The following is a 26239-nucleotide window of genomic DNA, read 5'->3' as shown; positions in this document are numbered from 1 at the left end:
TTACCACATGAATTAAGGTAAATATTAATAAAAAAAGAGAACAATTCCTTACCTTATTTCTATGGTTGGCTTGCACACTGGAAGGGATGTTGCAAGGGATGGATAGACAGGTTTATTGTGGAGAGGAAGTTGCAGAAGATGCTGGAGAAACTGGGGCAGGTGAGTCAGGATTTCCCTGGAAGTGAGACAGAAGATTCTGGAGAAGATGGGGGAGGTAAGGCAGAACCTACAGAAGGTGGTGAAGAAGCTGGAGTAGTAGAGGCGGTAGAGGCTTTGTAGCAACTAGAGGCAGCTGAGGTAGACGGTAGAGGCTCTGTTGCAATAGAGGCAGCTGAGGTAGAGGGTAGAGGCTCTGTTGCTGGCAAATCTGGAGTAGTAGAGGCAGCTGATGTAGAGGGTGCAGATCTCTTTACTTTCTTAAAAAACTGCTCCAAGTTAGACTGGACAGACAGGATCCTCTTCTCATCCAAGATCTCCTTGTAACACTGCAGTAAATCCATGATGCCTCTGGAAACCCTAGTGAACCTTTCCATATTAGAATCCTGAGCCTCAAAAGTTGCCAACGCTTGCTGTATCTCAGCAAAACCTTTTGACAAGCCCTGCCTTGTGAAAGCCTTAGCCTCTGGGGTGGGGGTTTCTTCTGCTTCCTCTATGATCTGCTCTAGTTGTATCAAGTCCCCAGCAGATAACTCCTCTCCATGAGATTCCAGCAGCTCTGTAGCATCATCAACCTCCATATCCAGATCAATTTTCTTACTCAGGGCAACAATGTTCTTTATAACATGGTCAACTGTGTCCTCAAACCTATGGAAATCATTCACAAATTGAGGACATAGTTTCCTCCAAACACCTTTCATGTTTGTAATCTTCACCTCCTCCCAGGAATCAGCAATGTTCCTCACAGCATCAAGGATGTTGTAGGACTTCCAAAAGTCCTTCAGAGTCAAGTCCTTCTTCGTTTCAATTGGCTGTAATGCCATAGCAATTGTCCTTCGGAGGTAGTAGGCCTTGAATGAAGCAATCACTCCTTAGTCCATAGGCTGTAAAAGGGCCGTGGTATTAGATGGAAGGTAAACCACCTTCACATTAGGGTGAAAGTCTCCCAGCTGGGCAGGGTGTCCAAGGGCATTATCCAGCACTAGCAACACCTTAAAGGGGATTCCCATTTTGGTGTAATACTGCTCCACACTAGGCACAAAATGGTTGATAAACCAGTCCTCAAACACTGCAAGTGTCACCCATGCCTTCTTATTTGCCATCCAAATGACTGGGAGTTGACTCTTCCAAATGCCCCTGAGTACCCTTGGATTTTCAACCTGATACACCAGCAATTATCCAGTGGGCCGATATGAATGGATTTAAGTTCTCGACAAGTAAGACTACTATTGTCCATTTTTGTCGTATCCGGGGAGTACATCCAGACCTGGATATATACATTAAAGATCAACGGATACCATGTGCAAGTGAAGCTAATTTTTAGGTTTGATATTTGATTGTAGGCTTACATGGGTTTCTCAATTAAAAGCGTTAAAAGCTAAATGTCTCGAGGCTCTGAATTTTTTAAAAGTATTGTCCCATACATCATGGGGGTCAGACCGCAATACTATTTTGAAATTATACAAGGCCTTGAGTTTTTCCAAAATCCGTTATGGATGTGAAATATACTCCTCAGCCACCCCAAGCCATTTAAAGATATTAGATTCAATACATCATGGTGGTATTAGATTGTCCACAGGAGCATTTAGAACCTCACCTATCCCAAGTCTCCTTGTTGATGCTGGAGAGTTACCTCTAGACCTTTACCAAATTTCTGCTATAATTCGGTATTGTTTTAGATTGCCTTTCATGCTGCAAGCCTTGTAAGTCACTCAACATACTTTGAGTTGCACCCAAAATCTCCTCAACCTTATGGGTTTTGGGTGAAACAATTTTTAAACAGTCTTGACATAATTAGAATTAAGGTGCTTCCATTTAAGATATCATCAACGCCTCCATGGAAATTACCAGGGATATCTTTTTGTAGATATTTTATTGGAGTTAAGAAGAATATGACTGACTTAGAATCCAGGTCTCTTTTTATGAAACATGTTGAAGAACATAGGGGATCGACTTTTATATATACTGATGGCTCCAAATTGGATGCTGGAGTTGGATTTGGAGTACATAGTAATGGTTTTAATTGTAGAGGTGCACTTCCTTTAACAGCTTCAATATTTACTGTCGAACTGTATGACATACTAACCGCTGTTGAGAAAATAGCGTTGGAAAAGGAGGGTAATTTTACCATTTTTAGTGATGAAAGGAGTGTCCTTCAAGCTTTAGAAGTTTTTAATTCTAGTAACCCTCTAGTTTTAAAGATTTTAGAATGACTTTTTATTATTGGAAGGAGAGGTATAATGGTTTGATTTTGTTGGGTTCCAGCACATGTAGGTGTGTGTGGGAATGAGAAGGCAGATTCATTGGCGAAGAATGCAGCATCCGAGTTGCTACCAAGAAGGTATCCCATTTCCTGTAATGAGTTCCTACCTAACATCAAGAAATTGCTTTGCAATAAATGGCAACAGTACTGGGATAGTCTAGATGGCAATAAAATGAGAGAAATAACAAAGGTCATATCTCCTTGGAGGTATGACATGAATGCCCCGAAAATGGGAGACATCTCTTTGTTGTCTCCGTACTGGTCACACTCGGTTGACACACGAGTTTCTGCTGAAGGGCCAACACCAACCGTATTGCGACGAGAGAGAGAGAGAGAGAGAGAGAGAGAGAGAGAGAGAGAGAGAGAGAGAGAGAGAGAGAGAGAGAGAGAGAGAGAGAGACTCTCTCTCTTTCTGTGTGCATCTTCCTGACATGTTGGATTTGACATTTCTCAGGGTGCTGCACTTTATCAGAAAGGTCAATGGCATAGTAGAAGCCTTGTCTATCCCTCGTCGGACAGGAAGGCAGCCGCTAAGCTTCTCTGTTATGCCCCTAGCAGCAAGAGACCCTGGCTTGAGCTCCCTTGGTTGGCCATAGCTAAAGAAGCCTTAAATAAAGAGAGCCTCAGGTCTCCTGAAATGAGGACTCCTTAAAGTTGGGAAGTTCCTCCTGCTTAATTTCTGTGGCCTTTACGACGCAGAGGAAATACTCTTGGACACAGTTGCAACATTGACACCGGGTTGCTTGGCGGAACTTCTTTCAGCAGTTCAAGTTTCTTCTCAGTGGCATAGGCATCTGGCATGGAAGTTATAGCCATGGGTACCATGTAATCAGCCTCTTGTATTGACCACTAGTCACGTACAATTGACTACCTAGCTGACACGTTAGAATCTAACTGTCCCTAGCAAAAGTAGGCCCATTGTCCCAATGAGAGCTTGGGCAGTTGAGTTCCTAATGCACCAGGTGGCCAGACCAGTGGACCAATTGAGTGCTAATGCATCATAATGCCATGACTTCGAGGTTCCATAAACGGATCAGCTGCCAAGAGGGTCTTAGTTTATGTGATTCATCTTGGAAGGAGTCATCTCTTTCCTCCAGCAGAGATGGAGGCAACAGCAAAATGGAGGAAAAATACCCAAGACTATCCTGCAGTGTGCAGCGTTGTTTTCGACAGCCTCAACCCTCTACATCTGGTCAGAGTAAAATAGCTGCTCAACCGTCCCAACCCCGAAAACCACTGCAGAGATGCGGATACCACCCCCAGCAATTCATACTCAAAACTTCAATGCAGTCTTTCTTCTCACAACCAGTGGGGGATGCCTTCTGGCCAACCGGAGGAGGTGGTGGTTCCATGGTGTGGAAAGATGAACCGGGGAGGTCTTTTTATCAAGTTACCTGCTCTCGTTCTTCAGCTCTTCCCCTGTTCTGATTCCGCCCCTGGCAACATCGTCATCCTATAGCCAGTGATCGGCATAAGATTTTGCCCTGGAAGCGGAAAATCAAGTCATGTTGGATAAGGGCATTTTTCAGGAGGTTGACAATAGCTCGCTAGACTTCATCTGTCAACACTTTCTTGTAAAGAACGCATCTGGAGGCTGGAGAGCTGTTGTCACCCTGTCAGCGCTGAACAAGTTCATCTAGCAGACACTGTCTAGGATGAAGACCGCGGCCACAGTAACACAAGCGATCAGGCTTCAGGACTTCATGGTTATCTTGGATTCGAAGGATCCATACTTCCAAATTCCTATCCACTGCTTCTCAAGGAAATACCTCCATTTAGTAGTTGCCAGAAGGGTGTTACAATTCAAGATCCTTTGTTTCAGCCTGTCATCAGCGGCCAAGTTTTCACAAGGATCTTCGAGCTGGTATCTTCGTGCACACACGCCTATGGAATTTCCCTGCTCTGCTATCTAGACTATTGGTTCATCCTAGTAGAGTCGAAGGATGACCTACTCCTCCTCATAGACAAAGTACTTTCACGATGAAGACCTGTGGGTCTTGATGTATCAAGATAATTTTCTTCAAATTCCCACACAAAGACTAGTGTCTTTGGGGACCGATATAGATACAATGTAAAGGAGAGTATTCCCATCCCAGGAAAGGATTTCTTGTAGGCAAGAGGTAGCTTTCCCCTTCCTGTGGCAGAAGCTTCTGGGGCACTTAACATCATTAGTACTATTATTTCCTGGAGGCAGATCTCGTCTTCAATCTCTGCAATGGTATCTAAAAGATCCTGGTCTCAGCATTGGGATTTTCCACTCTATCCAGTACAGATTGGGGAGGAGTCCAAAAAAACATTAACATTCTAGAAATGAGAGGTACCTCACTCCAGGAGTTTTGCCCTCTTCAGACGGTGGATCTGTTTGCGACCTCCCTGAACCAAAAGCACACTCAGCGTGTCCACTTCGGGTGCCATTATCCTATTCTCCAGAAAATTATCTCCGCTTTAGGCATGTTTTTTTTACCCCACTCCTTAAGGGGGTAAGTGTGATGTGGCTAGGTTAACTCATAATCTTAAAAGGCCTTCAAGTTACAGCATCAACAAATCCATTTCGTTTGTCAGGTCTATGACAGAAGATTCCGGCTTGAGAATAAAAATAAAAAGCAAAGGCCATAAAACCTGCTGCCTCTTCTTGGATTCACAAGTTGTAAGGAAGTCTTACTGTCTTACTCTTTTAGCATCCAAGATGCTCGAGTTTCCTCCCATCTGAGGATGAGTCTCCTAGGTAAAGGACGAGGGTTTGTAACTGTGTAGGAAAAAAGGACAAATCTTTAAAGTACAGTAATATGTATTTTCCTTAACTCTACAAACCTGAATCCTTTACTCAAACTTTCTCGCCCTCACCATCTCTCGAGATAGTCCCAGGCTTCTATCTAAATGAATTTTCAGTGAGCCGGCGTGGAGTGTACTATAGTTACCTCCCTGCAATCGACAGATCATTACATACACCTCTTGTTCCAAGTTTGCCGTTATCTATTCTCCTATTTCAAGGGCTCACGTTTGTATAGTTAGAAAAATAAAAATTTTATGATCTGTGATATTTAGTATATACAATATTTTCCCTTCCAAGCTCAGTAAGAGTTTAGCTGGATACATTGGGCTAGTGAATTTCCTTTTTTTTTTTTTGATAATGATAAAATTGAGTCTCTTAGGTAAAAGATGATAGATTTTTATCCACAAAGGAACAAAGCTAAAAGTTTTAACTGGGCTCCACAAGGCACCAGTAGAGTTGGAAAACCTAGGCCTACTTGACTGAGGACCATGAAGGATGAAGTGGGAGATGATGAATGGAGAAGTATTGACTTAAAAGCTCAAGATAGAGACGACTGGTGAAATCTAACCGAGGCCCTTTGAGTCAATAGGCGTAGGAGATGAGGATTATGATGAGGAACAAAGCACAAATTTTAAAAGTACTGGTAATTTTCATTTTTCCTAACTACTATATACAAACCTAACTCCTTCAAGTTACACTTCCCACCTCATACACCCCTCTCAGCCCTTAAAGGTTTAAAGACTACTCATGAATGGCAGAGGCAAGGGACAGTGACACTGCCCTGATTAGGAGGACAATACCCTAGACTAGAGACTGGCCATATATATATGATCAATGCGCAAGACCCCCTCTCCACACAAACTAGGACCAGCAAGGGCCAGGCAGTAGCCACTGATGACTTTGTAGGCAGACCTATAGGCTTTCCCAAACCCCCATCCTTAGCTCCTAAGGATTGTGAGATTACAGAAACTACAGTACAAGAGACTATTGAGTTAGATCAGGACTCGAACCTCAATCCTGCGATCGCCAGGTAGAAACGTTTTCATAGGACACCGCAACCCTTAGGCCTAAAATGGACTGGCAGGTGACTTCTCCCACCTACCTTGTTAAAGATTTAAAGGACTTTCCAACCCCACTGTAGACATTCCTTTTTAAAGGACATGGGTTTGTATAGCTACGAAATATACAAGTTGCATTATATCTCTTGTGATTATAACATTTAAAGTTATTTATTTTTGTTTTTCCAGATAGAGGTTTATTATCAAAATTTGGCCATATAAGCAGATAAGGAAGATAAATTGGGCAATACGATTACGCCTTTGCTCAGGTATGAAGGAAATAAAATGCAAACTTATATTTGATATAGAATCACTTTTGCTGTTTGACAATATGGACAGCTCATAATGGAGAAAGATGGGTTATTGATTATTAGCTTCAATGTTGTGTTATCTTGGACATGAAATAATTTGTTTTTTTTTTTCTTTTTAAAACCCTACAACATGTAGTAATATCCCTCTTTTCCTCTTTACGTCAGTTTAACATCCTTTGATTCCGACTTAAGGTCGCTGATCCTTATGTATCAAAAAGAAAAATAAATTCCATTTTACTTCCTTTTCCCTACCAAACATCTATTTCTACGTAGTAAAATGCGCTACTGTACTTCAAATGGAAGCCTATTAATGTAGGTATCCAGTTTATATTAAATGGCAGCAGGTTGTAATTACTTTGTTCCCATACTAACAAACCTGACATTATTTATTGTGGATATACTTTTGCCGGAGCTGGAAGCCAGCCATTAGATTTAAAGTACAAGTTGGCAACTTATAGTGGGTAGGTAGGGATGGCTTGGGGGTATCCAGTCACATATATCTACTCACAGTTCAATGAACCACGTCACTTTTTGCTTTTGGCTGGTAGAGAGTGGATGTTTCCGCTTTCTCCTTTCAAGGCTCAGCCATTTAGACTATCGCTTTACGCTTATCCTTGTTCTCTTACAGATGTGACTTTTTTTTTCTCGCGGATGCGTCATTACAGAGTAATGTTGCAGTTTTCAGATGTTGATGATGTTTGTTCCCGCGAGTTTATCTGTAGGAATCTTTGCTGACAGCCCTTCTTGGAGGTAACCTCTCCCGCCTGCGGTTTGGGTGACGTCATTCGTCCCAGCGAGTTTATCGAAAGGAAACCTCTTTGATGATAACTCCTCTTGGGGGTAACCTCTCCCGTCCGCGGATTGGGTTTTTTCCCGGAGGGGAAGAGTTTTTAATTCCCTCATTGTTTTCTTCTTCAGCACTTTCAGCCAACATCCAGGTGTGAAGTCAGCTGCTGCAGCTGCGGCTGACGTCTTGGCTGCTTGTGAGGTCTGCCTCCTGTTTGCCCTTCCGTTGGCTTCCTGCTGACGACGAGTCGTCTCGTTACCTGCTGATCTTGTCGTCTCCCAACTATCTGCAATTTCTCTCTCTCCCTACAGGCGACGTTCTAGCTTGCGAATACAACTTCCGCCTTTTGAGGATTCAAAGACTACTGATGACCGTCATCCCATGGCCTGCTCGCCAATCGCCTGAACGACCGATTATTTTCTCATCCTTAACGATTGCAAGGGTGAGACTCATCAGCTCGTCTTCCTGGTTGGTCAGGATGTCATTCGTGACAATCCAATGATGAAATCTAATATTTATATAGAGACAGAAAGAGAGAGAGAGTAAGCTGTATTTCTGTTTAAGAAAGTATAGAGTAGCGGCGTAGTCTACGAGTCTTGAATGAAAACACACAACACTCACAGTAAGTACAGTTAAGCTATACTGTACATGTATTACAGTAATATACAGTACAGTATCAGTGAGTATGAGGTTACAATACAGTATTACTAGATAGGAACAACTTTTGTTATACAGAACAGTACGATGCAGTGACTTTTTAGGTTGGGAGTTAGCCCATCCTAGTGGAGTAGTTATTGGCCAAAATTTGTTTATCGCTCCTGTGTCTGTAACCTAACTATCACGAATAATGAGGTTTGACTGTAATGATACAGTGAATTTCCAATAATGTCCAAAGAAATGTGAAGATTTGATAGTGAATTAGGAAAGAGAGAGAGAGAGATATATTTATGTTATAGAAACAACGCTATGTCCGCATAATGGCAGTACAGTAGCGTGACCTTTAGATCAGCTGATGCCTACCGACAGTAAAACCAAAGTAATTGTTGAATATTGGAATGCTCCCGAAATAAAAAAGTAGCATACAAACATGATTTAATAAACCACAATATATTCTAGTGAAATATGAAGACTTAATAATGAACTAAAATTTAAATACTGCATGGAGCTTAAAAAATGAACTAGCTGTACGCACGCACACACCCACACAGAAAAAGATATTTGTATCATTAATAATAATGGCTATAAACAAACTATATGAAAACTATATCCTGTAACATACTGGTGCTGATGTTATATTCATCATAAATATAATTCAAATAAATTAAATTTTATAAACAATACTCTTATTCGTATGTGCATATCATCTCAATACGGTAGTGGGACCTTCATGTCAGCACCACAGCTGATCACAATAAAAGGTAAACAAAAAAGTTGGTAATTGTTGATAGCTAAAATGTTCCCGAAATTGAAAAAAAGAATGAAATAATGCTTTATTAGAGCATATGATATCCTATGGAACAAAAAAATTAAATAATGATATACAGTAAGAAAATATTGATAAAATATGACTTGGATGATTGCCGAATCATAACGAAGCTTAATAAATCTACGGAAACTTCACTTCTTTTAGTTCAACATACGTCAAGATCTACTGACGACGCGTCTCTTGGTACCTATCTCGTAAGTCAGCGACTACCTGTATCACTACGAGCTAAAAGCTCTCTCTTAACGATCGCAGGGGCGAAACTCATCACCTTGTCTTCTAGGTCGGTCAGGATGTCGTTCTCGACAATCCGATGTTGTTCCGACACCCGTCATGGTGTCGATCTTGACGATCTCGTCGCTCTTCTTCTGGAAGACGTTCCCAATCACGAGATCGAAGGTTATCACAATCTCGATGCTCTACTTCTTGAAGACGATCACAGTCACAAGTTAAGCATTCACAATTATGAGATCGTAGGTCATTCACAATCTCAATGCTCTTCTTGAAGACGAACACCTGTTCCGTCTCCCCTTCGGGGGATTCCTCCGGCAGGATTCCTGTCCTTTGTTCGGGAAATTCCTTCAAGGAAAACTCAGAAACAAGCTTTGACTTCTTTCTCAAACAACACTTTATGTTAACCTTCAATTTGAGATAGAACTCATTGAAGGGAGATAGAGAGTGCTGCTTGTAGGTTTGCCTCCAGGTATGTGAACTTCCCCTTCCGAGGGAGAGTCTCTACACTATCCTTGAGGACGCTCATGAACTAGACACTCATGATCATTAGCAAGATGCTCACAATTGCAAACTACATGCTCACGGTCATGAGCTACACTCTCACGATCACGAGCAAGACGCCCACGATCGCGAGTTACACGCTCATGGTCACGATCACGAGCTACACTCTCATGATCACAAGCTATAAGCCCATGATTCCGGGCTAGACGATCTTAATCATGAACTAGATGCTCACGATCAAGAGCTACACGCTCACGATCGCGGGTTAAACACCCACGATCACGAGATATAGGCTCACGATCAAGAACTATAAGCTCGTGATCACGAGATAGATGCTCACTGATAATCACGAGCAGAATGCTCACGATCGCTATCTAGATGCTCACGAGCTATATGCTCAGGATCAAGAGCTATAAGCTCACGATCACGAGATAGATGCTCAGGATCACGATCACAAGCTAAACGCTCTCGATCATGAGCTACACGCTCTCGATCATGAGCTACACGGTCACGATCACGAACTAAACGCTCATGATCACAAGCTAGACACTCACGATCACGAGCTAGATGCTCATCATCAAGAGCAAAACGCTTCCAATCAAGAGCTATACGCTCACGATGAAGAGCTAGACGTTCACGAGTTAAACGATCACAAGCTTGACGCTCACGATCGCAAGCTAGACGCTTACGATAACAATCTAGACACTTACAGGCTTGACATTCACGAGCATGAGCTCTAGACGCTTACTATCACGAGCTAGATGCTCATGATCAGGAGCTAGTTGCTCGCGATCACGAGCTAGACGCTCATTTCCACAAACTAAATGCTAACGCTCATGAACTAGAAGTTCACACTCTTGAGTTAGACGCTCACGATCTCATGCAAGACACTCACTCTCACGAGCGAGACGCTCACACTCTCGTGCGAGATGCTCATGCTCTCGTGCAAGGTGCTCATACTCACGACCAAGACACTCACTCTCTCATGCGAGGCACTCACGCTCACAAGCAAGACGCTCACGCTCACGAGGTACTCACGTGGGAGACGCTCACACACGATCTCTCTCGAGACGCTCACGACCTAGAGCGAGGTGCTCACCTGGGAGACGCTCACGACCTAGAGCGAGGTGCTCACCTGGGAGACGCTCACGACCTAGAGCGAGGTGCTCACCTGGGAGACGCTCACGACCTAGAGCGAGGTGCTCATATTCATGATCAGAATCATGTGCGAGACAATCTTGATCGCGCCGATCGTCACCATACTGATCGCCGATTCTAGTTTAGCAATCGTCAGATCACTGATCATGATTTCGTCGATCATTAAACACACGATCACTGATCGCTAGCTCATCAGTTGCCAATTGCCAACTATTGTCATTCACCAACAATTGCCGATCGTCAATCACCAGATGATCACTGATCCCCGATCACTGATCCCTGATCCCCGATCACTGATCACCGATCCCCAATCACTGATCACCGATCCCTGATCACTGATCTTCAAGGTCTGATGTCCGATCCCCCATTATCTACAGCTCTGATCGCCAGCTCACATAGCGTCAGCTCGAAGCTTGCTGATAGCCACTGTGATCGCCGACCCCCTGCTTGCGGGTCACCAGTGCTCCTATTTGGTAGATCTCGGATTTACCAGATCTTGGTTCATCAGCTGCCAATCGCCATTTTTCAATGGCTAGATGATCTCTGGTTGCTTATCAATAGCACCGTTCGCTATTTTAATGTTCGACAGCTAGTCGTTTACTGTCTCACACGACGGTAGCTCGTCGTTCGCTTGTTTGATGTTCACTGGTTGGAGGCTAGTGATCACTAATAAGTCTGCTCCCCACTATGCTTCTAAATCAGCTAGCACTTCCATGAGAGGGAGCTGCTCAAGGGAGCACTTTCACCGAGACGACATAGATTGTCTCTCTTCTCGCTCTTGGGCTTACACTACGTAGTTAGACCTTGTAGAGTTTGATGACGGGGATAATATCGTAGCGCAAAGCTCAGTGCCCCTTGCTCTTTTGGGTTCTTGTTTGTGTATCACAAACAGGACCTCTTAGATTCCCAAAGTTTTCCATCTCCTTCTGCAAGGTCAGAGGGATCCTCATCAAGGTGGCCAGGTTTATGCATTAAATCCAAAACACTCATGAGAATTCAGCCCTCATGAATGTACGTGTTTTCACTTACACTTCGTTCATACTACAGAAATGCTAACGAGCCAGTACCTCAAGAACCTGGTTGCTGCTTCGTTTACTACCTTCTCCCTTGTCCCATTTAGTATAGGGCTGCTCACGAACTAGCTTTTCTTGAATAGGAACTACGCTAGTTAGGCAGTCTCCTGCAACAAATTGGATCTCGGATGTGGTAGGGGTGGCAGATCTCTTGAATCTGTTCCTCCTCCTTCATCGGGAGAGACACAACCACATGGGGTTTCTGTCATTTTCTCCCTCTTAGAGAAATAAATTCAGTGCTGTCTAAGCAACAGTTATAGCAGTTTACTTGCTATGATTCGGGTCGGCCCTAGATGGGTGACTGACGAGAGTAACAGAGGTTGTTGAAGTTTTGTGTACTCCCAATCTCCATCAGCCCTTATTCCCCTGGACCTTAATGGGAACAAATTCAACTTCCATCTGCAATCCTTTCCCGGGATAAACATTTTTTTGCCCACACTTCATGAAACTCGGTCTTGTTCATGAAGTTGGCCGATGACTTTCTCCTGTAACCCAGAGCTTTCCCTTAAGCCGGAGTGGTTGGAAAAGAATATCTTCCTTCTTCATAGGAGAACCCCTCCCATGAGCTCGAATCAATCAAGTCATGTTTTTTCGCCAAGGAAAAAAGGTTCACATTTTAACTACAAAAGATACTTTCTTGTATTTTCCATCACCCTTCAGGAAATGGGAAGTGGTCTTTTTCTTCTTCCTCATGATTGGAACATCAGATCTCAGGGGGATATGCAGTAGGTCAGGATACCGCCGAGTTTCGTTGGTCAGAAGTCTCCACTTTTAGTTTCTGCTTGTGAGACGAGCTTAAACTTCAAACCTTGTCATGGGAAGGAAGGTTTCGCGGTTAATCAGTTAGCCCATAATTTCCTGCACAGGATCGGCCCTCGTCTCGAAGACCTCGGACTACTGACTGATCCTAAAAGTCTCGAACTCCTGCGAGACATCTCCTTCAGTTTATCTCGATCTGAAAATTAGAGTAATTGAAGGAAAGACACGAATGTCATATCCAATACGGGTATCTGTAGACTGGGTCATCAGCTTGTAGAAACTTCCTCAGGTTCAACAAGACCACATTAGTCTCAATAGAATGCGATCTCTATCTAATTTTTTTTTTTTTTTTTTTTTTTTCCTAAATTCACTGCAGAGTGGGGAACCTAGCTAGATTCGGCCCCAAAGGCCTTTCCATCTGGCCCTTGAATCATATGCTGGTAAACCTTTTGTTCTAGCCCATGAGACAATATGATAAAATTATCAAGTTATTGTGGTATAACAAAACTAAACTTATAAAATGAATATTAAAGATATTTGTACGTTTATAGAGTTAATAATTTCATATTTTGCTACAACAGTTAAATACTGTGCAGACACATTTCCCATTTCCAAAAATGGCAACTAAAAAAGAGGAAGGTTGTTGCCAATGTTGAGCATTTCAAGACAACTGGACAAATGACTATTTTTTTATTGAGGTACAGGCGAAACCAGTGTGCCTTGTCTGTGGAGACGCATTGGCCGTATTGAAAAAAGCCAACGTGAAGCGGCACTATAATTCAAAGCATGCTAAATTATGGGAGGTGCAAGGGCAATTACATGTGGATAAAATAAATGCTCTTAAGAGGGGTTTGAAATCCTAACAAGCTACTTTCTCCAGACCTTGTTGTGATAAAGATAAAATTGTTCTGACTAGTTTTGTATTAAGTGAGGTAATTGGAAAGAAGTTGAAACCCCATGGAGAGTTGCTTTTACCATAAAAGGCTACATTGTTTCAGTGTTTGTTTGTTACCGAGACCTGTTTCCGATAGGATTGGTGACATGGCTAAAGACACTGAAAGAACATTAACAGACTATGGAAGAGATTTCCTAATTTTCTCATTGCCTTGTGATGAAACAGTAGATAAGTGGAACCTCTACATACGATTGTTCCAACGCCCGAAGTAAAATTCGATCAAATTTTTGTCTCGACACCCGAAGTCATGCTCCAACATCCGACGTAGATCATACGTGTAGAATTTTCTCGAATCGTCAATCGAAGTTTCTTGTTTACGCCGGTAGACGGCAGCACGTCAGAGGGACACTATTGAGGGTCGCATCGGTCAGTTCTCTGTTCTCGTGCGCATCGTGTGGTTGTCCTCTGTTCGGTCTGTTATTAACAGTGGTAGTTAAAAGAAACCCAGTTGATAAGGTACCAGTCAAAGAAATAAATCCATCTTTTGTTTTACGTAAAACAACAAAGATAAAAGTGGCCCACAAAATTTTATGCCGCTGCAATAATTACTCATTTCTGAATTTCATAACTTTAAAAAACTAAAATGTACTTGAAATTTTAAGCTGTTTTTATTACTTTATCCCTCTTTATGAGAGAATGCCTGGGCATAGTAATTTGGCTTCAACATGGAATGTCTTTTCCATATTGAAACCTTGTGATGACTTCAACATGGAATGTCTTTTCCATATTGAAACCTTGTGATGGGCAAGAGGGCTCTCGAACTGCGGAACTATTTTTCTTATACTTTTTCTACTGCTTATTATTACTTCAATCTCCATCATATTTTATCAACTGTCTCCAATCTTGCTGTCCAACTTCTTTTCCCCTTTTCACTGTCCCAGTAATGTATGGACCAAAGGAGTGTCAGTATTCCCGTATTGGCAAGTAGAACTATCTCGTGCAGAAGATTGGCCGTCGTATTCCAGGAGTGGACTAGTTTATCGAGATAGGACTCTGTATTCAGTCTGGTTTGCTTCTCACTTTGATTAAAGTGTGGATGATTGTATTCTTGAAATGCTCTCAGTCTCATATAGCAGGTTTGGCTTACACTTGAGCCACACTAATCATAGCGGTACCATCCCATAGTGGTAGGGTAGGAAATGAACTTTGGGAGTCAGCTCTCATAGGTGTTGTTGGTGGAGGAATTAGCTCCATGAAAGGCTAGTAGAGTCTCTTTAACGATGTCACAGACCAGAATATTCTTTCCCTTAAACTTTTCTTTCTTTTTCATTTGTTTTGCTCATTTTTATATTAATTCCGCTCCCCGATAACAATGAATAACATTGATGATGTTACCCCTACCCCAGGACCCCCTGATGAGACCCAGACACAGTTGACGACATCTGCCAATTAAATTAAGGAAAATTCTGATGATGACATAAGCATTAAAAAGGACCACTCTTCCAATGTACAGAAAATTGAAGCTAAGGTAAGGAATTTGAAAGTTATGCATATGCACAGTATATGGTATACTAATAAGTTGTCACTATGAAGCATTACGGAGTACTTTTACAGTATACATTATTGTAAAATTAGCAAGATAAGGATGAATTTTATAGAAGGTGACAAATGGGAAGTATGGATCTGCTTTAGTATCATGAGAAAGCTTTTAATACAATGTGGTATTTCAAAACTAACATTGAAAATAATCAGATCACTGGAGTACTAAGCAGCGCAGCTCTTGGAAACCTGCAGATACTGTGAATCACCCCACTGACTGGTATCACAATGAATCTGTTGGCCCAAAATAAATTTGCTATCAGAAAGAAAACTTATGCCACCAAATGGATTATTGTACAGCAAAAGGTTATATAATTACTATAAATTTAGTATGCTACTACAAAACAAAGTAGGTACCATAAAATGTGGAGGCACTCATAGATTTGGCAAGAAATATATCCTTATTTCTCTATGCTAAATAACATAGAAATAGAAGAAACTCTAATGGTAATTATCAAGTCACATTTTGAATTTTAGCTACGGAAGAGGGGTGATCTGCAATAGGGACCTTCATAAGTTTACCAAGGAAGAAATCTTGGATATGTGCTCTGAATAGATATGGAAGGTTCATAATATTGCCAGAACTGCAGTGATTATTTTCATGTTTGAAGACCATGATATATCTTTCCATATATATATTGAAAATGATGGAATACTTATACACTTTCACAAACAGAAACCTTTTCAATGATACAATTGCTTAAGATTTGGACATCTATCTATGGTATATAAAAATACAAACCTTTGTCAATTTTTCTGATCTTGGTCATGGAACCTGCCCTTCTGTTACCAAGTGCATTAATTGTAGCAAGGATCACAAGCCACCTAACAAGAAATATCCTCTATATCAAATAGAAGAAGCAGCTGTTCAGATGTTAGATACAGATTATACCTGTGGCATATGCTAGGCAATGTCTAAGGATAAAAAAAAATATGCTAATGTCTTGAAATCTAAGGATGTTGGACATCCAGAGAGAAATGTAGCACAACCTAGAGCAGGTAACAGAAAATTTCTACTTTTTAACTCACCTTTCAAGTCAAGTACTGTGTCTCTTGATTTGCTATCGGTGCATCTCATCAAAAAGGCGCTGCCTCCTTCCTTTGAATCTTCCACACCTTGGATGTACAGTCCTATATTTCTACCTCAGGCAACATCGTTGCCGGATTTATGCAAAGAATCTTCTGCTAGAGAGCTGTTAGATGCCCCTGTCATAAAAGGAGGTACATAATCTTTTAATCGAAAAAGAGGGAGACCGCCATCCCTCTCCCCTCCAATGAGAAATGTAAAAATATCTTTTTCAATATTAAACTTACCCGATAATCATGTAGCTGTCAACTCCGTTGCCCGACAGAATTCTATGGAGGGATACGCCAGCTATCACAATACTAGAAGGGGGTGTATTTACCAGCGCCACCTGTGGCCAGGTACTCAAGTACTTCTTGTTGACACCTCCTCAATTATTCCTCTGTCGTGCTTCCGGCAAGACGTTCTGGGATACGCTTATGTTCTTGGAGTATTTTCACGACTTTGGTGAAGTATTTCTCTTTGATTTCGGCTGTCGCTTTACTGGAAACTTCTATATTAGCTTAGTTAGCTTTTGGAATTAATTTGATTAATTTTGGTGACGAGAGAGTATGAACTCTCGTTCACTTTTCAATGGCCGACCCTTCCCTTAGACGGAAGTGTTGGTGTCTAAGAGAGTATAGACTCTCTTTCTTAATTTTGCTTAACAAAAGTTATAGATTTATTTTATATCTCTCCGCCTCTTATAGGCCTCTTCGATTAACTTCCTTTTATTATAAACTCATTAAAATTAATTTTTATATTTGTTTATATTCGACCTTCCTAATAGTAGGCGGTCTTTTACCGAAGTTAATAAACTTTGAGCCCGTCATTTCGGTTTTACCTGTTAACATATTATGCTATTTCCGCCACAGAGTTTGAAAGATTTTCTTTGACAGTCTCGTACTGTTTTCAAAGCTGAACTAACGTTTTGTTTTGTCTCTGCAGTTGTTGACGTTCAGAACGTTCAACTTGCGCTCTATCGTTACGATAGAGAAAGAATGTTCACGGTTTCACGTTGCAGTAAGAGTAACCGTGTCTAGCGTTTTGTTTATTCTTTCTTAACTTAATGGTTTTGATCCTAATAAAGGAACTTTTCAGTTTTTTTTTTTTTTTCCTTTAACAATAATATGTTTTAACGATATATATGATTGGGCTCTTCTCTCAGGTTCTAAGTCAAGAGAGAGAGAGAGAGAGAGAGAGATAGAGACGGAGGGAGAAAGAGGATAAACGTTTCATTCAAGCCTGCCAGGCGTACGAGTAACGTCGTTATCGTTTTTTGCTCTTCTCCCTAGTCTCTTTAGGGGAAGAAACTAAACGTTTCTAGAGTGATCTAGTGTTTAGTCTCTTTCCAACCACTGAATTATCTTTCATTAGATTTTTCTGTTACATTGTAATTCTGTTTTCGCAATTACTAACTTTGAGAAAGGATAGAATTGCGTATTTCAGGTACAAACCACTTAAAGTTTCGAGTTCAGTGAAATAAGTGCAAACAGAAATCAAAGTGATAAGTGATTAGTGCGTGAGGGTACTTTTGTGCGCGCCAGTCGTCCTCCCAGTCCGGGACCTCTTGCAAGCTCCCAAGCCCAGGGGAGAAGCAATGTCGAAGGGCATAAGGGTTCAGCAGGCCTTGATCGGCGCACAGAAGTATTCTCGGTGGTTGTGGGCGTGTCTTACCGAGACCGTCACTCCCACCCGCAGACGATTGAGCCCTTATTTTGCTCGTCTGCAGAAGAGATTAGGGGAGAAAATAAAAGCAGAGTAACGCTGGTCTCAGGTCTCAAGACTTCTTAAACGTTAAGTCCAGACCTATGCCAGACGTACGAAGTTAAAGTTCACAACCCGAATGCAGTCATTGGGTTAGCTCTGACTCTCCTCAGTCATCAGTTGATTACACTCCGCCTAAGAGGAGTAAGGTTCTGCCACAACAGATCTCTGCTGTTAAGGCTTTACCTCAGCAGAACTTAGTGTCTGCCGACCCCAAGTTAACTCTACTGCAGTCCATACAGTCACAACTTTCGGTCTTGATGCGTGAGTGTCGGGCTGAGAGTGTTGCACCTCCTCCTCCGCCTACACTCCCTCCACCTGTTCTCGCTCCGCCTGTGCTCGCCCAGCCTGCACCTGCTCCGCCTGTGCTCGCCCAGCCTGCACCTGCTCCGCCTGGTCGCAGCACCATCTGCCAGGCGTACGATGTTGTGAACTCTACTACAGTCCATGCAAGCACAGCTTTCGGACTTGATGAGTGAGTGTCGGGCTGAGAGTGTTGCTCCTCCGCCTCCGCCTACACTCCCTCCTCCTACACTCGCTCCGCCTGATCACAGTACCATCTGCCAGGCGTACGATGTTGTGGACTCTACTACAGTCCATGCAAGCACAGCTTTCGGACTTGATGAGTGAGTGTCGGGCTGAGAGTGTTGCTCCTCCGCCTCCGCCTACACTCCCTCCTCCTACATTCGCTCCGCCTGATCACAGTACCATCTGCCAGGCGTATGATGTTGTGGACTCTACTACAGTCCATGCAAGCACAGCTTTCGGACTTGATGCGTGAGTGTCGGGCTGAGAGTGTTGCTCCTCCGCCTCCGCCTACACTCCCTCCACCTACACTCGCTCCGCCTGATCGCAGTACCACCTGCCAGCAGTTCCACCTGCCAGGCGTACGATGTTGAGACACGTGCTGAGTTTGCTGTTCCCTGTGGTGTTCAGCCTCCGCCTTTCTTAAGGCAACCTTTACATTGGGATCAGGAGGATTATACCTCTCTTCCTCCGCCTCCACTTGCTGCTCCACCAGTGATGCAACACTCGGTTGAGGTACAACAACCTCTCCCGTCCATGAGTCAGTTTCCTCAGCTCTTGCTGCAGCGAGCTCAACCCTCCATAAGGCAAGCACCACAACACCTTAGCCTTGCGCCTCAGGAGCCTCAGCTTGCGAGACATTTACCTTGTTCTGCGCAGCCTCTTCCTCATCGCGCTCCGCTCACACCACAGGAACTGGAACTTGCTACTCCGCTTCCGCCAACCGCTCAGCAAGCGCAACCCTTGGGTTCAACCACTCATGCTAGGAGTCAGCCTCCTCCACCCATGCGCCTTCCTTCTGCTTGTCTTTTATTCAGCCTTTGCAGACTGAGCCTCAGGTGTTCCCTCATCGGAGTCTTGAAGAGGAAACCACACTATTGTTGTTCCAGCTCGTTCTGACTCTGCTGTTCAGCATACCATGGTTTAAACCCCATGCAAGCATGCATAAAGCACTCTAGCACTGGTCATGGAATTTCTGAGAAATGTTAAACGCCATGCACACGCTCTGCTTTCCTTTCAGCAGGCTCTGCTTACTACATGCTCAGCATTCAGCATGCTCTGCATTCAGCATGCTCTGCATACAACATGCTCTGCATACAGCATGCTCTGCATTCAGCATGCTCTGCATACAACATGCTCTACATACAGCATGCTCTGCATTCAGCATACTCTGCATACATCATGCTCTGCATACCTTACCGCATGCTTCTCAACACATCTTGGGTTGTTGCCAACTCACTAGACTGTCAAGCAGTTTCATAACGTTGCCTTCTAGTCTGCTGCTTTGCACCAGTGAACCCTCACTCAGAGAACTTAGCTTTTCTAGGATAAGGTCCCTGTAGATGAGAAAGTTCTTTTCTCCCTCCTTCTGATATTCCCTTGAGGACTCTGTCATTTGGAGGGAGCCTTTAGCTGCATAACCTCTTATGGACTTTTATTTAAGCATAACATGCTTACAGGGAAGGTAATGGTTACACTTCAGCCGCTAATCCCGTCTGTTACCACACCTGCTCCCATAGACCTTGAGCTGTGTTGCATGACATGCAGTCCAAGCTTAGTCCTTGTTAGAGGATTTTTTGTTTACGGAGTCAATGTGTCACGGGGAAGACGTTCAACAACCAACAGAAGGGACTTGTTGTGACGCAGTGCGGCAACCTCAGCAACCCGTTAAGGAGTTGTCTGTACGACCCAGACAGTCTAGACAGATTCGGGTTGTCACTGTACTTCCTCGCTTGCCCATGATTGACAGTTTACAGACTGTGCAGCAGTATCATGATCTTGTGTCCGGCTCCGTCAGACGACTGGCTTTTAAGAGCTCCCTCAAGTCGTCGCTGTCTGGAGATTTTCAAATGGACTATGGATCTGACCAAGGAACTGGGCCTCCTGGTCAATTTTGAGGAGTCTCAGCTCGTTCCATCCCAGACCATTGTCTCCTTGGGTATGGATCTTTAGAGTCGAGCTTTTCGGACTTGTCCGTCGGCCCCAAGGATCTTCCAAGCCCTAGAATGCATCCAGAGCATGCTGAGAAGGAACCGATGCTTAGTCAGGCAGTGGATGAGTCTAACAGGGACACTTTCATCGCTGGCCCTGTTCATCGAGTTAGGGAGACTCCACCTCCGCCCCCTTCAGTATCATCTAGCTGCTCACTGGATAAAGGACATGACGCTAGAGACGGGCTCAGTTCCTGTTTCCGAAGAGATGAGGTCTACTCTAACGTGGTGGAAGAACAGCATTCTTCTCAAGGAAGGTCTACCTTTGGCTGTTCAGACCTCCGACCACCGTCTCTTCTCGGACGCATCGGACACGGGCTGGGGTGCGACACTGGACGGACAGGAATGCTCGGGAACATGGAATCAGGAGCAAAGGACACTTCACATCTATTGCAAGGAGTTGTTGGCAGTTCATTTGGCCTTGATAAACTTCAAGTCCCTCCAGCTTAACAAGGTGGTGGAGGTGAACTCCGACTACACCACAGCCTTGGCTTACATCTCCAAGCAGGGAGGGACTCATTCGAGGAAGTTGTTCGAGATCGCAAGGGACCTCCTCATTTGGTCAAAAGATCGAAAGCTCACGCTGGTAACGAGGCTCATTCAGGGCGATATGAATGTCATGGCAGATCGCCTCAGCCGGAAGGGTCAGGTCTTCCCCACAGAGTGGACCCTTCACAAGAATGTTTGCAGCAGACTTTGGGCCCTGTGGGGTCAGCCAACCATAGATCTATTCGCTACCTCGATGACCAAGAGGCTCCTCTTGTATTGTTCTCCGATTCCAGACCCAGCAGCAGTTCGCGTGGATGCCTTTCTGCTGGATTGGTCCCATCTCAACCTGTATGCATTCCCGCCGTTCAAGATTGTCAACAGGGTACTTCAGAAGTTCGCCTCTCACAAAGGGACACGGCTGACGTTGGTTGCTCCCCTCTGGCCCGCGAGAGAATGGTTCACTGAGGTACTGCAATGGCTGGTCGACGTTCCCAGGACTCTTCCTCCTAGAGTGGACCTTCTGCGTCAACCTCACGTAAAGAAGGTACACCCAACCTCCACGCTCTTCGTCTGACTGCCTTCAGACTATCGAAAGACTCTCAAGAGCTAGAGGCTTTTCGAAGGAGGCAGTCAGAGCGATTGCCAGAGCAAGGACGACATCCACTCTCAGAGTCTATCAGTCTTAATGGGAAGTCTTCCGAAGCTGGTGCAAGGCCAATGCAGTTTTCCTCAACCAGTACCAATGTAACCCAGATTGCTGACTTCCTGTTACATCTAAGGAACGTAAGATCCCTATCAGCTCCTACGATCAAGGGTTACAGAAGTTTGTTGGCAGCGGTTTTCCGCCACAGAGGCTTGGATCTTTCCTCCAACAAAGATCTACAGGACCTCCTTAGGTCTTTTGAGACCTCAAAGGAACGTCGGTTGTCCACTCCAGGCTGGAATCTAGACGTGGTCCTAAGGTTCCTAATGTCATCAGGATTTGAACCGCTCCAATCAGCCTCTTTTAAGGACCTCACATTAAAAACTCTTTTCCTCGTGTGCTTAGCAACAGGTAAAAGAGTAAGTGAGATCCACGCCTTCAGCAGGAACATAGGTTTCACATCTGAAACGGCTACATGTTCCTTGCAGCTCGGTTTTTTGGCTAAAAACGAGCTTCCTTCCCGTCCTTGGCCTAAGTCGTTCGAGATCCCAAGCCTGTCCAACATGGTGGGGAACGAACTGGAGAGAGTACTTTGCCCAGTTAGAGCTCTTAAGTACTATCTAAGAAGGTCAAAACCATTACGAGGACAATCAGAAGCCTTATGGTGTGCTATCAAGAAGCCTTCTCTACCAATGTCTAAGAACTCAGTTTCTTACTACATCAGGCTTCTGATTAGAGAAGCAAATTCTCATCTGAAGGAAGAAGACCTTGCTTTGCTGAAGGTAAGGACACATGAAGTGAGAGCTGTGGCTACTTCAGTGGCCTTCAAACAGAACCGTTCTCTGCAGAGTGTTATGGATGCAACCTATTGGAGAAACAAGTCAGTGTTCGCATCATTCTATCTCAAAGATGTCCAGTCTCTTTACGAGTACTGCTACACCCTGGGTCCATTCGTAGCAACGAATGCAGTAGTAGGCGAGGTCTCAGCCACTACATTCCCATTATCCCATAACTTTTTAACCTTTCTCTTGAATACTTTTTATGGGTTGTACGGTCGGCTAAGAAGCCTTCCACATCCTTGTTGATTTGGCGGGTGGTCAATTCTTTCTTGAGAAGCGCCAAGGTTAAAGGTTGTGATGAGGTCCTTTAGTATGGGTTGCAGCCCTGTATACTTTAGCACCTTTGAGTTGATTCAGCCTCCCAAGAGGAACGCTGCGCTCAGTAAGGAAGACGATCTTATTAAAGGCAGAGTAACGGTTCAAGTCGACTTCCTTACCAGGTACTTATTATTTCATTGTTATTGTGGATAACTGATTATATGAAATATGGGATACTTAGCTATCCTTTAATCTTGTACACTGGTTTTCACCCACCCCCCTGGGTGTGAATCAGCTACATGATTATCGGGTAAGTTTAATATTGAAAAATGTTATTTTTATTAATAAAATAAATTTTTGAATATACTTACCCGATAATCATGATTTAATCGACCCTCCCTTCCTCCCCATAGAGAACCAGTGGACCGAGGAATAATTGAGGAGGTGTCAACAAGAAGTACTTGAGTACCTGGCCACAGGTGGCGCTGGTAAATACACCCCCTTCTAGTATTGTGATAGCTGGCGTATCCCTCCATAGAATTCTGTCGGGCAACGGAGTTGACAGCTACATGATTATCGGGTAAGTATATTCAAAAATTTATTTTATTAATAAAAATAACATATTGTAAATAGGTATGATACAGTATTTTATCTGAAAATAAAGATGGTGAATCTTTAAGAAATTTAATTATATCCAAAATTAATGTTGAGGTTCACCATCCCCCACAACAAGTAAATTAGAAGGCTACTAAGAAAAATGTTAAACCAAGTTTAGCAAGACCCTACTACTAATAAGAATGTTAAACCAAGCTTAGCAAGACCCTCACAAGGAGATTGTCAGAGACTCTCATCAATTAAAAAATTCTTACAGGAAGACTTCAACAAGGAGTCTTCCAAAAAGTAAACTTTTATATTCTCTTCCATATTGCAGTGGAACTGTCAAGGTCTGAGGGATAAATATGAAGAGATGAAGCTCCTAATTCATGACTTGAAATCCTGCCCCACTCCAAGTAGCAGAGGTTCCATACTTCGGAGAATGCAGCGTTTGCACCTTAGTAGGTTGACCCGTCAGTGTGGGTTCTGGTTGGTTGACTCTTGTGGGAGAGGCTTAAGGCAGAAAGCCTGTTCTTCTTGGCCTCTTAGTTGGCGGCCACGGAGCCTTTGGTCTTGTCCTCTCTCTATGCTGTTTCTTTGCTCGACCAGTGGTCAGGAACAGGGTAATGTATTTTACAAATTTGATGAGATTATCAACCCCAGAGGCTTTGAAGTACAAGAGTAGTATGTTGTTGGGTAGGAAGGCGGTCATCATCCTTTCCCACCAAGCAGCAAACTCTAACGTGTTTTTCAAGAGGCAATGTGCTGTGGTTTCTCAAAGCAAGTTACCCCTGAGGTGGCATTGACATAATAAAATTTGTCAGTGTTGGGTGCTACATCTTTCCTGGCTGAGAGTCACATGTAGTTGGTGATGGAATCATTGAGGATTACTTTGCAAGACTCCCTGATCCAAGAAGCTGTCTTCTTCAGGGGCCCCAGCCCTTTAAAGGTGATAGCAGCCAATCTAAGGGTAAAGCCAAACCTGCAGGATTGTGATCAAGAAAGTGCTACGCATTCCGAGATCCTGGTAAGCAACGCCCACGACCTCTTCCCGAAAAGAGCCTGTGCGTGCACAGCCTTTTTGAGCACTCCAACCCACTCCTCTTAGGAAGGGTGGTGTTTGGAAGCTGGAAGGAAGAGGGAATTACTGATACCTGCGTTTTTCCTTTCCCGCTGCTTAGAGTAGGGGATGCCTGTCCCGTCACTGAGTGACTTAGCAGAGACATGGGGTCAAATCTTGAGTAGTGAGTGTCCATTGCAACCGTTATTTGTTACCTTTCAGGATCTCCACCTCCCTTATCTCAGGTCCCAGTTGAGTTCCCTTTGGATCATTCAACATCACCGAAAGCCCTGGCCGTGTTGGCAGAGGTGGACGGGATGATGGAGAACTCACTCGAAGCCATTCGAGACAAGTCTGGCTTCTACAGTCAGTTCTTTCTGATGGAGAAGGTGATGCGGAGCTGGAGGATGGTCATTGACCTCTCTTTTCTGAACAATTTTATTTGCCAAACAAAGTTCAGGATGGAAACAATACAATCTGTGCTCTTCCGTGAGAGAGAGAGGCTTCATGCTTTTGGTAAACGTGAAAGACTTGTACTTTCAAGTTCCTGCTCATCAAGCCTCTTGAAATTACCTCCATTCTCCCTCTACGGTACAGTGTACCAGTTCAAAACTCTTTGTATCTGACTTTGTACGGTCCTCAGGTGTTCACCATGGATATGGCTGTTCAGGTATCTCGACGATTGATTGATCCTGGCCTCTTCAGAGGGCCAGTTACTACCTGATAGAGATCAGTTTCTCATATTATGCCGCAATCGGGGGATTGTGGTAAAGTGGGAGACATTGAATCCTATACCCAAGCAGAGGTTGAAATAACTGAGAATTTTGATAGATAAGGCAGCAGCGAAAGTCTTTCCAGGAGATGATCATGGCTCAGGGAGGTTGCGCAACCATTCCTGTCCAAGACAGAACTACCAGCAAGGCACTGGCAATGTCTTCTTGTTCTGTATGGGAGCCTCCACCAGTGTCTGAAGGATTACTGGACAGCCGACAGGGATCCCGTGCACCATCCTGTTTCAGGGGAGCTGGAGGTTTGGAACGATCTGCCTTGGGAACTCGATGAGGAGAACCCTACCCGGGAAGTTCAACTCAACTTTCCACCTCCGGACATGTAACTGTTCTCTGATATATCGAAGGAGGGCTGAGGAGCACACCTAGTCTTCTCGGGTGTGTGGACCGAAGAAGAAAGGCATCCTCACATTAACGTTCTTGAGTTGCTAGCAGCCTTCCTAAAGTTGCAAGCATTCCGAGAACATTTAAGGAGGCTTTCAGTAGTGTTGGCAAGCAACTACACCACTGTAGTAGCATATGTCACCAAGCATTGAGCAACGATTTTGCACCCTCTTTGTGAGCTGACAAAGTGGATGTACATCTGGGTGGTGTTTCATGCCCAAGAAGCTGTCAGCATGGTATATTCCAGGCAAGAGAGATGTACTAACTTGGGGAACAATTTTAAGCATATGGTCGTATTTTATTTTAATGTAGTTTTTAAAAGATAAAGGTTAATGTTTAGGCCAGAAAAAAATTATTTGATATTCTATCGTATTCAGAGATTTTCTTTTCTTAGAATTTCAAGTTTTATAAGAATTATAGATTTAATTGATTAGATTTAAATTGTTATTGATCATAGATTTTTATCTTATTTTTTATCAATCAGATTTAATATGTATTATAATTTATCTCTCCTGAATTGTTTCCGTCCAGCTCCCTTGGAGTCAAGTTTGACTTATTGTGCTAGTAAATCTCCTCCCTTTAATAATAAGTAATCTTGTGTATGGATCATGGAAATGCTGTAAACTGATTTTTAATCATAAAATTTATTATTGCGATACTTAACCGTCATATTTCCCACCCTCTTCCCTTCTTGAAATTGGAAGAAGTTTGAAGGGGCTTTAGACGTTTCCCATAATTCCAATGATATGAGACACTGGGTATGCTAGTTCTGGGGTAATGATAGACTC

At 43.4% G+C, this 26239-nt stretch overlaps 1 protein-coding gene and 1 pseudogene across 3 annotated transcripts in view; one reads left to right on the top strand and one right to left on the bottom strand.

Annotated features, from left to right (window-relative positions):
• The window catches only part of heix (UbiA prenyltransferase domain-containing heix), a 94495-nt gene that overhangs the window by 37090 nt on the left and 31166 nt on the right, over positions 1–26239 (top strand). Inside the window, exons 2-3 of one of the 3 annotated variants that reach the window (XM_068354159.1) lie at positions 6440–6519; positions 14858–14979. The gene's annotated coding sequence lies outside the window, so the exon portion shown is untranslated. The remainder of the gene's footprint in view (positions 1–6439; positions 6520–14857; positions 14980–26239) is intronic. The other 2 variants (XM_068354158.1, XM_068354160.1) reach the window with 2 other exon arrangements.
• On the bottom strand, positions 165–1037 carry LOC137623638 (tigger transposable element-derived protein 1-like; annotated as a pseudogene).

Source organism: Palaemon carinicauda, chromosome 30, assembly GCF_036898095.1.
Source record: "Palaemon carinicauda isolate YSFRI2023 chromosome 30, ASM3689809v2, whole genome shotgun sequence".
NCBI classification, from domain to species: Eukaryota; Metazoa; Arthropoda; class Malacostraca; order Decapoda; family Palaemonidae; genus Palaemon; species Palaemon carinicauda.
This window is presented reverse-complemented; position numbering and strand designations above follow the sequence as displayed.